At 29.2% G+C, this 14,854-nt stretch overlaps 1 protein-coding gene across 2 annotated transcripts in view; it reads left to right on the forward strand.

The window, feature by feature from the left end:
- The window catches only part of LOC119682855 (neogenin-like), a 350,203-nt gene that overhangs the window by 299,367 nt on the left and 35,982 nt on the right, over window positions 1-14,854 (forward strand). The window lies entirely within an intron of this gene.

A 14,854-nucleotide genomic window follows, 5' to 3' on the forward strand; every position in this document is an offset into this window, starting at 1 on the left:
TTTTTTTAAAGTGTAATTGAAATTTTTCAAACTAAGTAAATTTAAAATGAAAATTTAGTTCAACACTCACCAAATTATAATTCATTTTAATTTGCTCAATCAGAAAATTATACTACCCTCCTGGCTAAAAGATATTCCATACGTACACTTTAAAAACCATTAAGCACCCAAACGCCCACAACCAACAAAACAATAACATTGAAGTCTCGGCGATAACAACAACATTGAGTGATGTACTTTACTGATGCATTGAAGTTTATGTTATTGTGATAGGATAGCATAGCTAGGCTAGAGCTGCCCCTTTACAGCTGAGATGACGCCAGTGCCCCTAGAATAACACAACGCAATATCTAGTGGTACTACTAAATAACGAATAAAAAGTTCAATTTTACAATATCAAACCAGGCGATCCGTAAGTGGGGGAGGGTCTTGTGGCCATACATGTACATACACAGATTTTATTTAACCATTTCGCCACATTTTGCCCCGCGCATGTTTTACAACTGCGACTAAGTAAAGTGTTATAATAAGGATGCCAGACAGCAATAATTGTATTTGCACAATATTTTTGTCAAGCCTAAGTTTGTATGTATATATATGTGTATGTGGTTAAATGGATTTTCATATAATTTGAAAATATTGGAGTGACTTACAGTCATTGCTGCAATGGGGGCGGCATAATGGCTTACGTTTTAGATGTTTAAGCGAAACTAAACAAATACATTAGTACCTAATGTATATAGGATACAAAGTTAGGCATATACCTACCACCTATACGAGCATATGGGTTTGCCTGCGGCGCAAAGGAAGTACAATTTTATACTACATTGATGTTTATAGACTTCGATGTGTGATGCTCTTGTTAGTGCTGTCATTGGCATTGGTGTTGGCAGGTATAACTCATCGAAGGATACGGAAATAAAAGAGTACGTACTATGTTAACCATAAAAACATGATAGTTGTGTTGGATAATAGTCGCCGTTTCAGACATGGTATAGATTAATAATATATTTTACGATGAAGTTGTAAAGTATGCAAGTACAAACTTTGATATACATGTGGATAAACTACTCGATAATTTATACGCACAATTTTAACAGTAAAAAAGTTAACAAAGTGAAATAATTTTAAATCATTTAACAGAAATGTATAAAAATTTCAAGCAAATTTAGGTTTTCTTTAAAAAGGGGAATACGTGCCTAAAAAAAAGTATATGGTATACCACGAACGATAATTTGCACCAGGACTTTAAAATCTACGCTTTATAACGAAGAATATATATTCATAACAACGGAAGTATATAAAGATATTAAGCAAATTCAGCTTTTCTCTAAAAATGGCGATGCGTGCCTTAATAAAGTATAGAAATAACTCAACGTTTTCAATCAAAAATGTGCATATAGTAAGAAAACTACTATGTGTACCACGAGCGATAAATTACACCAGGTCTTAAAAATCTGCGCTCTATAACAAAGAATATACATTCATAATAACGGTTACTTAAACCATCTTAATAGTCATTTAAACGTTATATGTCACGCAGTTCCGAATCTTTCTAAAAAGTCCTGACAATAATAAAGAGAGGATGAGACGAAAATGAGACAGAGAAAGGCGGAAAAATGGAGAAAAAAGGTAGAAGAGAGAGGTAAGAGAAATAGTGAGGGATGTGGTAAAAAAGAGGCAGAGAAAAACTTCAGAAGTCCTGATAATGGCGCGAAAGACGAGAGAAAGAAGTACGAAAATGGCACATGAGAAAAAAAAAGTTAAAAAAATATCTACATTTATTTCAACACTTTAAATCAACTTTTCTATGATAGAAAACTCTTCATTTAAAACTAACGAAGAATAAATGAAAAATTTTACAATTTTAATCAGTTACTGAACATAGTACAAATTATGCACTGAGTGCTTGCGTGGGTGGAGCGAATGTGTTAATTTCACAATTAATATTGTTTACATTTGCAGTATATGGTAAATGATGTCGAAGATTTTTTATTTAAAATGGTGTTGTGCAAAGTCTGTTATTATAATATATATTTACATAACGTACAAAAATATGTATTTTTCCACAAAAACGGAAATAATATTTTTATTGAAGCGTAAAAAATGTAAGTTCTACTTAAATTAACTTAACTAGAAATAAAATGCTCCTGCAGGAAATATAAAATAGATGAGCCTATTTTGCCTGTTCATTTTAAAAGTACTAACAACATATTTTTTATATAGCACAAGTGTCTTAGTAAATTGCAGCTCATAAATTGTTGTAAATACCTTGTTTGCGACGCCTTTGAGGCAAATTTTAATTTGCAGTTAATGATTATGAAGTCAGTAAATTTAATCCCAGCTGTCCTTCGTATTATTGCATTATGGCCATCTTAAATGATTACGAATAAATTATAAGAGCAGTAATGAAATGTTTGCAGTGTATGTTAAATGTAAGCTTACAATAAATTGTATAGTTTACTAAAATCAAAGAGAAAATTTTATCTTGGTTGTACAAATTGATTTAATCGGATTTTAATTTACGAACTTAAAAAGACAGAAATATTTACTCTATCTCAATTAATATAGTATTACGATTGCAATATGGGATTTAAATAATCCATTCAACAATATCCTTCATATTTTACTTAATTTAATACAGGGTGCTTGCTAAGCAGAAATTTGTTCTTTCAAAGAACGTATGGAATGTGCTTATATTTTTAATCTTTTCTGAAAGAAATTTATTATTTCTTGTTTTCCTACAGTCATCTGAAGATAATGAGTAATAATCTGCTAGGGTATATGAGTATTGAAAAATGAATTTAGATATTGGTTTTATGTCTTTGTTACAAGTCGCGTGCCGTTGAATGCGAGTATATAAGACAACGTCTAGATCTCATTTAACCTGGTAAATACTAGCAGAACCCTTCTCATACTACATACCAGCTGTCAATCTACCTCTACGTAACAGTGCCATTGGATAGTTACCTTGTACACATGGGGTTATGAACTAATTGTACGCACAGCAAAGGTTTCTCCTGGATAAGATTTGTACAATAGGTTTGGCACCCATCAGGTGAAATCAGCCACCAACGAACAGCAGAAAATAAAATCTTTATGTTTCCTTCATAATTTATAAGAATATTAACAACTGAAGATTTTGAAAGTGAAATAAAAAAATCATTTTTAAACTACTCTATGTTTAAAATATGTTCAAATTGTTTCTAATACATTTTAAACTGTTAAAAAATATGACTGCTACAAATCACAGTTCATTAAGTTAAACACTTTAAACATACATACTTAAACTACACACAGATTAAGGGGCAATCCTTAATCCAAGCAACTAGCCAACATGTCCATTTACCAACAGTATTAGTGTTGTCAATTTGTGATGAATAATTGCAAAAGTTACCCACATAGCAAAATTCTTTCCTCTACTAGGAGACTCTACATTCATCTATCATATGTAGTGTTAGGAGAAATGCTCAGACGTACTTGGAAATTGCCGTAATTTGTGTTGAGTTGCACAATGCATTCATCATACTGCGAAGTTGAAATGCAATGAAATAAAATTCGTTCATTGATGACTTTAGTACCGAGCTGATGGCATGGACTTGTGATTCTTTTGCCTAAACATACATCAAGTTTACACACAAATTGCAGAAGATAAATTTCAACGTAAAAATTACCTAAAAAAAACAACAAAAACTAGAATTGAAAGATGAAATTACATGGAAAAATTTAATACCAAAGAAGGGAAATACCAATTTTCAATTCGTATCTTTTGAATTGAATTTTAATTATCAGACTCCTAAAAGAAGTTAATTCTCTGAACAAATTTGTAACTAATATTAGTAATATTGTAGTAATTAAAATTAAATTTGAAACTTTTACTAATGGATAAATGATATATTGATGATATATTAATAGTATAAAATATCTTGAAACCCTATGTTTCATTAGAATTGAAGGCATTATTGGGTGAGAAAAGATGTTTAAGAGTATGATTAATTGTAATATTTTTACGACAAAGTTAAAACAATTAACAACTTATTACAAGAAGAAACAAATTATCTAAGACTATATAACGCTGTATTAATTATATGAATAACCATAAGTTGTTATATTTTTATATTAATATTGTTCTAAATATTTAAGAATATTTAAGGTACTTGCAGTCTCAAAAATAATTATTTACGAATAATTAAATACAAGAATTATTTCCAAGACCACTGATGATGGGTATTTGGCAATACTAGAAACAGCTGTATGGTCAGCCAAAAATTCAATTAAGTAAAATAATATAAAAATGAATTTTTGTTGTTGTAGTTCACTACTGTTCGAAAAAACCTATTTATTCGAGATTTTAGTTATTAATCTCAAATTAAATTAACTAAGGTATTAAGTAACTCTTTCTGAAACCGATACAATTAACAGTATCTTATCCCAAAACATAGTAAAATAATAGTAAAGAAATAAGATCGAAACTAAATAACAATAACTTTTACTAACTCAAACTATTACTTACTTTTAAAGTAAAAAAATATGATTAGAAAAATCAAGCAAATACTATAACACAATTACTCTGAAATTGATTTTAATTAATTGAATACTGCCTTGAAATATTCTAGTGTGGCAACCACGTTTGGAAGTTTTGATAAACATACAGAAAATATGGTTGAAAATGTCCGAAAACACACTATCTTTCCTATCTTTGCTAATATTTTTATAATATAATTTCAAGAATATTAAGAATTTGATGACCTAGAACGGTCAGCAACGAACGACTGTGGACCATAACTAAACAAAAGCCATATAACAAAAAAAAAAGTATGGGTGATTGGGTCACACTCTACGCAAACCCTTCAGCGAAATCTTAATGCCGCTTTAGAATGGAATCTCCAAGGAAAAAGAAATCGATGTCGCCCAAAAACTACATGGAGAGAGATAATCAACAGAGAGTCGGGCAAATTTTTCAGTGAACTAAGACCTATAGCGCGCGATAGAAATAATTAGAAATCTCTTGTAATAAGGCTATGTTCTTGAATTTACACTCGTATTTTTGAATATGTTAATAATAATATAAATTTTATATGACATCGGCCATTTCTTTTCGTTTTTGTTTTATTTCTTAATTCGATAATTGCGTTGCCATACTGTAAACATTTAATTTTAGCTATGCTATTATCGCTAATTGAAGTCCACTAATTGCGCTGTGTGAATCTCACCAACTGTATTCACCATTCACAATAGAAATTTAAATATTTAATTAACAAGGTTAATTATTAGAAGGATGAAAATCCGAATCATTTGACATAATATATTTGCTGTTTTATTTTTTATTCTTTAAAAAATATTGATAAAAGTTTCTCTGTGTTGATTTTAAATGCAAAAAATATTAAACCTTATTAAGCATTGTTAAACATTGTTAAATGCTGTAAACTGGGCAAATAAACCCATTGTTGATTCGTTTGCAGTTAACAAGCGAAGTGAAGTCACTTCATAATTTGTTTAAAATTTTAGCCAACTTATTTACGTTTTTAATGTGCAAACAAGTGAAAAATGTTTTTTTTATTTTTAATGGTTACAGTGCAACAGTGCCTGAAATTATAAATTGTGCATTTCATGAAAACCGTTTCATGTATGTCAGGGTTTTTGTTTTTTACCCTACAAATAAAAATAGGTAACCTTAAAGCAATTAAAAAAAAAAAAATTAAATATCTTAATAACCCCAATTAGAATCCTTTATTTATTTTTAATTTCTCTTTATCCTAATTACTAAAATATTATTCAATATATTAAAGGAATCAAGTCAATAGTTCCTTACTAAATCAAATATTTCAATTAAAACTTTACCACAAATACTATATACAAAGGATATCTTCAATAACGTTTCTAAGCATTTTATTTTTAATTTAAATTAAAATTTTAAAACCTTTTGATTAAAAAGCGTGAACTTTTACCCCACCTTACCTTTATAAATATCAAAGAATTGAAAATAATCTATACTACCTATATACATCTGTTACATTATAACTTACATATGGTGTATGGTAAAATTTGATCCTACAACTTATTTGTAAACTATCGATTTAAGCTATTCGATTACCATTAGATGATTGGGTAAAAATCAAAACACATTGATGCTGGCGCAACACTTTAGAAGACTAATAGACTATATAGCTAGGATGTGTTTATCCAGCGGAACATTGCTGAGATTACTCTCAGGTTACGTGATAGAATACCCTAACCTTTGTTACCAAAATGGAACTGTCTGATACAACAAAATGTAGACTATACCTAAAAGGACATAAGACTTTTAATCGCATTTAAGATGATTAGATTAAAATCGAAAACAACACTTAAAATAATCGTCAATTTAAGCAACTAATTCATTTTTTCGACTACAAAGAAGAATCCTTCTTCAACAGAACAGATTATGTGGCTCAATCATTCACTAGATGATCAAGCAGTAGCTAATCAAGGAAATAAAAACATTTCAAATTTATCTTTATAGTTTCATAAAAGTAAGAGTATTACAGATACTTCTATGACACTTTACTAGTTAAGTTTATATAGTCTCACTTGGATTACACTTGGCATATATAGCCACTAAATAGTAGATAAAAAATGTATATTCCCTCCATCAATCAACCCATGTTTGACATAAAGACGTACAAGTAATAAAAAATATTCTTTTCCATCAAAAAATCTTATAAATTTCTTATCAAGTATGCTTCTATGAATTTTACAAGAATTTTAGTGTTGCTATAATGCACAATTCTCAAGTTTAGCTTATCTGTCAACACTAGATAAGTTTTTAAACTTTCTTGAATTGACTGAACTATTCCCAAAAGTGTAAATATTAAACTAATATGTACGGTTAAGAGACCAACTAAGTCTGACTACAGCTTCCTTGTATGAAATTTATTTTAGCCCACAGGTGTTGGTTGACTTCAAGTTAAGCAAACAAGGAAGCAGGATGTAGCGTACCTCTACGATAGGTTCAGTTGACCTATTTTAGTGTTAGTTCAAAATTTTAAATTTGTGTTTTTTTTTACTTATACATGTTGTTGTTGTTGTAAGTTGTACATATTTGTATATGAATGCAAATACATGAAGCATGCATTTTCAAGTTATGTTCAGCTGTTTTTTTAGCTTTTCTGTTTGTACTTCAGAGCAGAAACAATTAAGTAAGGCAGTTGCCATTCAAAGCATTTTTATATTTATCCTTTTTGTGAAATAATTGCAATTAACTCGTATGCTCAATTTAAGCATCCTTTTAAGCTATTCATGTATTAATTAATACATAAATGTTATAATTGAAAGGAGCATTATTTTTTCATTTAAAAAAGAATGTTTTCGTCTGTTTAAGTTTAATTGAAAATATTTCGAATTTAAATTGATTTTTATAAATTTAATTAAATTCCTTTTTTTCTCTTTACAGGTACTTATCGTTTCCTTTCTGAATGCATTATTTTAAACTGGTTAATGCATACTTCAGACGTATTTAATTAAATATTCAAACGAAGCTTTTATGAATTGAAGTTAATTTGAGTTTACGATTTCTTTCTGAATTCATGTAACACAGTTGTAAGTAATATTATGAAATTCTCTTCTTTCTTTTCAACTAATGCAAAGCAGTGCCGTTGCAAGCATAACTGGTGCCAGACGCACCTTACCTTTTTTCTATACCCAAAGAAACCTATATTAGTATTAGTATCAGAAACAATGGTATGTTTATTTCAGGATTTTAATTAAAAATTGAATCCTTGAATCTGAAAACTTCTTTACTATTAGCGGTTTTCTATTCAAGGTGCTTATCGTGTCATAAAACATAAAATTTAATTACCAGCTGTATACATAAGTTTTTTCCCAGTTTAATTAAGAGATCGCACCAGTGAGAAGTATCATGTATTATTTATTTTTAGAGAACTATCGATATCGATACCTATGATTTGATAGCTGAAAATGTCAAACTGTGTCGACATTGCTATTCAGTAAGGTTTGGAAATTCATCATAAATCGTTTAACGCTAAAACAACGCTTCCAAATTGTGAAAATTTACTTTGAAAAAAAATAAATTTGTTCGCGAAGTTCATAGAGCACTTCGTCCATTTTACGGTCAACATAATCGGCCTAGTCAGGAAGCAATTCGGGGAGTTATTGATCGCTTTCACACTAATTTTACTCTTGTTGATTTCCAACCATTAAAATTGACTGTTCGGTTTACACGCTGATGGCATCATCGGTCCTCATTTCTTTCTAAATGAGGAAGAAGCTACCGCTACGATGAATGGCAAGCGCTTTCGAGCCATGCTGACTGAATTTTTGTTTCTAAAAATTACTTAGTTAAGTATGGGTTATGTTCGGTTACGACAAGATGGTGCAACTTGTTATACAGCGCGCTTAACAATTGATTTATTACGAAATCAATTTCTATTGATTTCTGAAATTTTATTTTCAGAAATAACCCTGTTAACTGGCCCCCTCTTTTGTAATCGATTTAACACCTTTTGATTACTTTTTATAGGGCTATATATGACCAAGTTAAATCATGACATTGAGAAGAATATTGATCGCAATGTGACATTAGAAATAAAATTGTTAGTAAAAAACATCTGAAAGTCAAAGCACTGAAACTCTTTGAAAAAATTCGTAAATGCTTCTATTCAACACTAAACTAGGTAAAGGTTCATCTAAATCCAACACACTTACAAACGGGATAGACTCTTAACTCACATAAATATTAAAAACATCGCACTTTTTAGTAAGACACTAACAGACACATCCACCAATGAAATAGATTAAAGGTGCTGATTGACATTAACTTAAATAAAATATAATAATTATTTAAATATAATTTCCAAAAATCCATAAAAAAATTCTGAATAATCTTGCTTGAGTTGGGGATTATTTAGCACCTGAGGTATGATAGACCCTTTTGCTATGGCTCTGGTGAAAAGACTTACAAAACAAACTACACGCATTATAATAAAAAAATGTTAACATTTTTATGACTACATTAAGTCATAGTTCACTTATAAGCAAAAGTGATTTGTCTTGAGAAATTTATTTTTTCCATTACTTTCAATTTTCAGTAATTTTTTTACAACTTATTTTTTACATTGTACTCGTATCTGCTGGAATTTCTGCACTTACAAGCGCAACTTAGCAACCAAATGCCAAGAGCACGACAATTGCGCTACATTTTGTAACAAATAAATTTTCACTATTCACGCAGATACAAAGATACATTAAAATTAATTTTTTTTTTTTTTTTTTCAAACAAATAACTTTTTCTCGTACTTAGTTTTTATACGTAATTTATACCTATGTAAGTAAATTTTTCCGAATTAACGTTTTTGGGTTATATGCTGATAGCATATCATCAGTAACTATCATCAGTAACCACTGGTCCCTGAAATATCCATTCGTGTATGTCATTTTTTGCCCAAAATTATTGCATGCAAATTGCAAATATCCTTGAAGCGTAAACAATTTCACATTGCCTTTATCAATTTCAGAGTAATTTAGCAAAAGAAATAAAAATACTTAAAGTGGGGAAAATAATATTTTATTTCTTATATATAAAATGGTTGTTTATATATACATATTTAACGAAAAGCAAAAGACAAAAAAACTAATTATATATTGCCATAAAAGTAAAAGAAATTTAATAGGCAAAAAAAATAAGATATTCTAGACTTACTATATTATAACTAAATAAGATATTGAAAATATTTTCACTCTAAAAGTGGATTTACTTATGATAATTTTCCTGTTTCAATAAGTTATATTTTAAATCAGATATCAATCACTGCGCAGAACTCAAGAATAAAAAATAAGAAAAAGAAGTGCCAACTAGTTGCACTAAAATAAACAAATAAAGAAGTACAAAATCAAAAAAAAGTGCTAAAGTACTGCACTAACAATACGAAAAAAAAAAAATATCTGTGTGAAAACTTTTGTAAATTTTAAATGAAAACGTTATTAAAGGTTGACTTTTTTCTTTTCTAAAAAATCGTCTTTATTCCTCATTATAGATTTCTACAATACAATTACTTCATTTCTTTGCCTTCTTTAAAGAAAGTTTTATATTTAGTTTTACAGCAGGCATTTGCTCTACACTAAATTTCATTGTCGAAACAGAAAGTCTTCTTTTGGTACATGGATGCTTCATCCACCTATTTTTAATAAGTCTGAAAAATAACCATTATAATAGCTGACATATGAGCTTTTGATTATTTTGGATAATTTCTGAACACTCCGGGTTATTTTTAGTCATACTATCCACACATCTGAGTTTCATTTTGACTCCAATGTGTTGAGGTGAATATAGGTGTTATAGATTAGTATATACCGTTCAAAACATTCTGTTTATTATGTACAAAAATAACAAATTTTTGTTCTTGTTTCTTCATTACTGTTCGAACCCTTCAAAATTCAATAACTTCTGACATCTCGTTGACGTAAATATTACCAGTTACTAACATTAATATACAGTACTTTTCCATTAATCCGAATGTAAAAGAACCGAAAAAAGGTTCGTGTAATCGAACTGTTAAAAGAACAAATATTGAAATTATGTGTTTGGTTTTGTCGAAAATTCATTTTAATGAATTTGTTTCAAGCAAAAAGAATTCTATTTTTTTTACATTGGTATTGTCTTAAAGACAATTTCGAGTGTTGATAAGTGTTATGTTAAGAAAATTAAAATTACGTTCTAGGGATCTATTTGGCCCCATTATTTACTTAGAGTATTTCTTCAAATCTAACTCAGTCTATAAATTGTAGTATTGAATTTATATTATCGTTTCAATTCTTCATCCGATATGGGATGTCCAACTACGTACTGTTGACATTCATACATCAGTGTCTGGCAAACTTCAAGCTCAGGATTTGAGGTCTTATTTTCTTCCGTACCAAAGCTATAAGTGAATTAGATTGTGTAAGCCCTGATAAATTATTCCAGGATAGTGGTCTTTGTTTCTTTGAGTGTTATCTTATAACATATATAACATTTTTTGTAAAGACACTTTAAGTGATCCATATAAATTAAGTTTTTAAATTTTTAACATTTTATTAATTTTATGCATTCCATCACTTTTTTCTCAGCGTACACATTTTTTTAATTCCTCAGTAGAAATCAAACTTCGATCCGCAAATATCCATGTATGCCATTAAAAGAAATAAAAAACAACACTCCTTCCTTCTGGCTTTAGGTCGAATTTTGGCGTGAGCGCGTGTTGCACATTTGACAGTAGAGCGTTTCGAATTGCGCCAAGGAACGAATGCAATTCCAGCAACTGCTGTTGGTTGTTGGTTGTTTACGTCGTGGTGGCGGCTGCTGTTGTTGCTCCATTGTCGATTTGGGAAAACTTTTCATGCATACAAAATTTTATTATATTTTTTCCGAATTTTATGTGTTTCAAATGAAGCACGTCTCTATTTCAACTTTTTTTTCTCTTCTTATCTTGCATACCAATTTGCCAAATAACGCATAACAAAGAAATACTAGTATCTGCTTTGTAAAGAAAGATTTTAAGGATCACAAGCATTACAAATATGTTGATTATAATTTAATGATGCATGCTAGGATTGCAATTTATTAATAAAATGAATATGCTTTTGTCAACAAATATTTTAAATGCAAATTAAATGTAAGGATTTAAGTTTAATGGTCTTTGAAAACAGTGGGATTTGAAATAAAGTAAAGCTTTGTGAATATTTTTTACTAATTTTCTTAGTTATTCCAATGTGACTAATTTAGTTTCATTATTTTTAACATAATTTTACATAAGTGAAAGTCTGAAACAGATTTATGTAGATTTGGTTTCGGTTTGCTTAGGTCTTAATGATCTTTATACAAAGATATATACATGTTAACATTTATAGTAATACATATACATTTTTTTAAATATGTATATACATAATTATATGCGAAAATATGATTTTCGCCAGTTATATTGTATAGGCGCTATACGATATTCTCATCCATTTTTATCCATTTGTCGATCTGATCTTCGTAGATTCATAAGAAGTTCAGTTGCAAAACTCAGACATATTTAACAACTTCTGTACAGATTGTTACCGCTAATTCATCTCGTCGTACTGATATCAATATTATTTATATGCTTCTTGAAATTTTCAACTGAGGGTATTAATACACCCTTTATTCAAAATGCTAAAATGTGTTAATACATCCTTTATTGAAAATGCTATAATAATTTCAATAAAAAATAAAAATCTACTGGAAGGTATATTTTGAATTGATAATAACTTAAAGGAATTGAAATATTTGTCTAAAGTTCTTGAAACACTACATTTTTAGGTATGGGTAGTCAGTCTACCATTTTAATATTACGGTTTCGACGACACGAAATAATATCAGTAAATCTTGACAATCTACAGCCAATTGAATAAGTAGTTACGTTAGAGTTTGTTAAGGGTTTATGTAAACCCGTTGTATAGATTTTACACAAATATTTCATCATGTCATATTTTCTTCCATATTGAATAAGGTATCAAACTCTCAAATAGATGGACCTATCTGGGAACACTATAACTTTGGCAATATAAAAATTGCAAATAAAAAAATTTTGTCGTATATACGGCTGACGTCCAGCAGGATTTTCAGCAGGTATATTTCATGTTAAACAGATATTAAAAAAATGATGACTTTGATTGTCCTCCGACAATCATTTCATCCGACAGACTTTTTCGTCTGGAGTGAATTAAAGTCTATTTATATAGGCTTCAATCGATATAGTTTATTTATAGTCAAAAGTTCAGCTAACTGATATAGGTTTATATCAACAAGCCTAGTATGTCAGACAAACTAATAATCAACATCCGCTATAACAGTCGAAACATGGGCCTGTACGCTCGCAAATACAAAAATAAAAAGCACATTACGCCATTTGAGCTAGGGGTGGCCATTTGTGCGAATTGTCTTCAAAAAGTGCTAATAGTAGGGATCTTTTTTAATCAAATCTTAAGTTCAATAATTTTTACCCGAACAGCAAAAAATTGTTTTTATTAATTAAGTAAATCCATCTAATATGGCTAGTAAATACAGTTCCATTTACAAAGTAGTGAAATATCATCCCTGTTTAAATCACAGTGCTTTATTATTAAACAAACGGAGTGACAATTGTCGCAGAAAGAGTCAAGTCTATATTCCCTATACAATGGGTTCTTTTGCACTTTTGTTTCTCTATTCAATTATCTTTAATTCTTGGTCAAAACTTGGTAAAATTTAAATGTTTTCATCTTTTCAACCTATAGAAATTCATTTTGCAAAAGTATTATCCAAAGAAAAATCTATATATGATATAAAATTCAATAAATTGTAAATATTCTCATTCAATTTAATATTCATTCATTTAACTTATAATCCAAGAACTTGTCTGCCATATGAAAAGCTTCTCGTGCATGTTGTTACAGAACAATGAAATCAAAGTTCGTTTCATAAACCAACCTTCACTAACTCCCTCGTGTCTGATTTCCTGCATCATTTTCACATTATTCCATGTCATTTGCTGCTATTCAAACATGTCGTCTGATTGTAAGTGAAGTACTGGCGCATTGTAATCCTCGTTACCAATATTGCAGCTTATGTTGCGTTCATCGAATTGCTTCTGTCAGCGACATTGACTTTTGGTGTTAACGTCAAACTTTATTTTATAACTTTTTATAATTTAAATAAAATTTCTACTTAAATGTCATTTTGTTCGGTACGAATTGTCTGCGGTTGAGGTTGACTTTATTACCTCTGGGAAGCAGATAATCTGCGGGTTTGTAATTTTGTAAGTTAAGTGTAAAGTTTTAATAATGTCATGTCCTTTTATGTTTTTCTAAGGCTTTACTTGTCGTATTGCATAAATTTGAAATATTGACTATTAATCGGATATGGGGCATAATTTATTCCATTGACTTGTGTCACCTTAAATTAATTTTATTTCGCATAAATTATGTGTTTAATTTAAAATTCCTTTGAAAATTTTATTTTCTTCTTACATTTGTTTTTTTTTTATATATGTATATAATTTTTTTGTAATTTTCTTAGATAGATTTTTACATTGACTAAAAAACCTTATTCTGCTTTCCATTTGAAGTTATTCTTTCCTTCCACAATGTGGTTGTGAGTACTAGTACTAACGTTTTACAAATAGTTTTAGTTCCCTTTGCATTTTACGCTAATTTAATTAAAAAAGGAAGCAACAGAGTGCAAATTAATGCAATTTAGTTTTCCATCTAACAAGAAATCTCACTCACCATTAGTCACGTTATAAAAGTATCTAAAGGATGCAGTTGGAAAAGAAAAAATGAAAACAAATTGGCAAAGGAATTAGCAAATCTCGTTAGCGTGCGCCCATTACCAATCGTGTTCAGAGAATATCTCATTTATAATTTTGCTGTTGAAAGATATTCAAACAAGTAAAGACTATAAATATTAATGAGGAAGCTCAAAATAGAAACTGAACTATTACTTCCTTAGTCAGTCAAACTATCCGTTTTATATTACTACATTTTTTTTATTATTTTTATTCTTTTGAATATCAAATCATATTTTTAGAGTTACCATTATTTCAAATAAATTGAATTTTTTTAATGAATTTCATCACTACTTATAACTAATATAACTCTCTGCGCTACGCTACAGCTAAAATGGAAAAATTCGACCTACATATTTTTTATATTTAATAAAGTGAAGATAGGATTTAGTAATTTTGATCATTTTGTTACTACCAAGTTTTTAAGAATTTTTATATCTTCTAAAGGAGTTTCACGTTATTCTTGTGTGTAGTTTTCAATATATCTTATTTATTAATTTCTTCCAATTTAAACAAACTCTGTTCTTGTG

The sequence above is a fragment of the Teleopsis dalmanni genome, chromosome 2 (assembly GCF_002237135.1).
Source record: "Teleopsis dalmanni isolate 2A chromosome 2, ASM223713v2, whole genome shotgun sequence".
In the NCBI taxonomy this organism is placed as follows: Eukaryota; Metazoa; Arthropoda; class Insecta; order Diptera; family Diopsidae; genus Teleopsis; species Teleopsis dalmanni.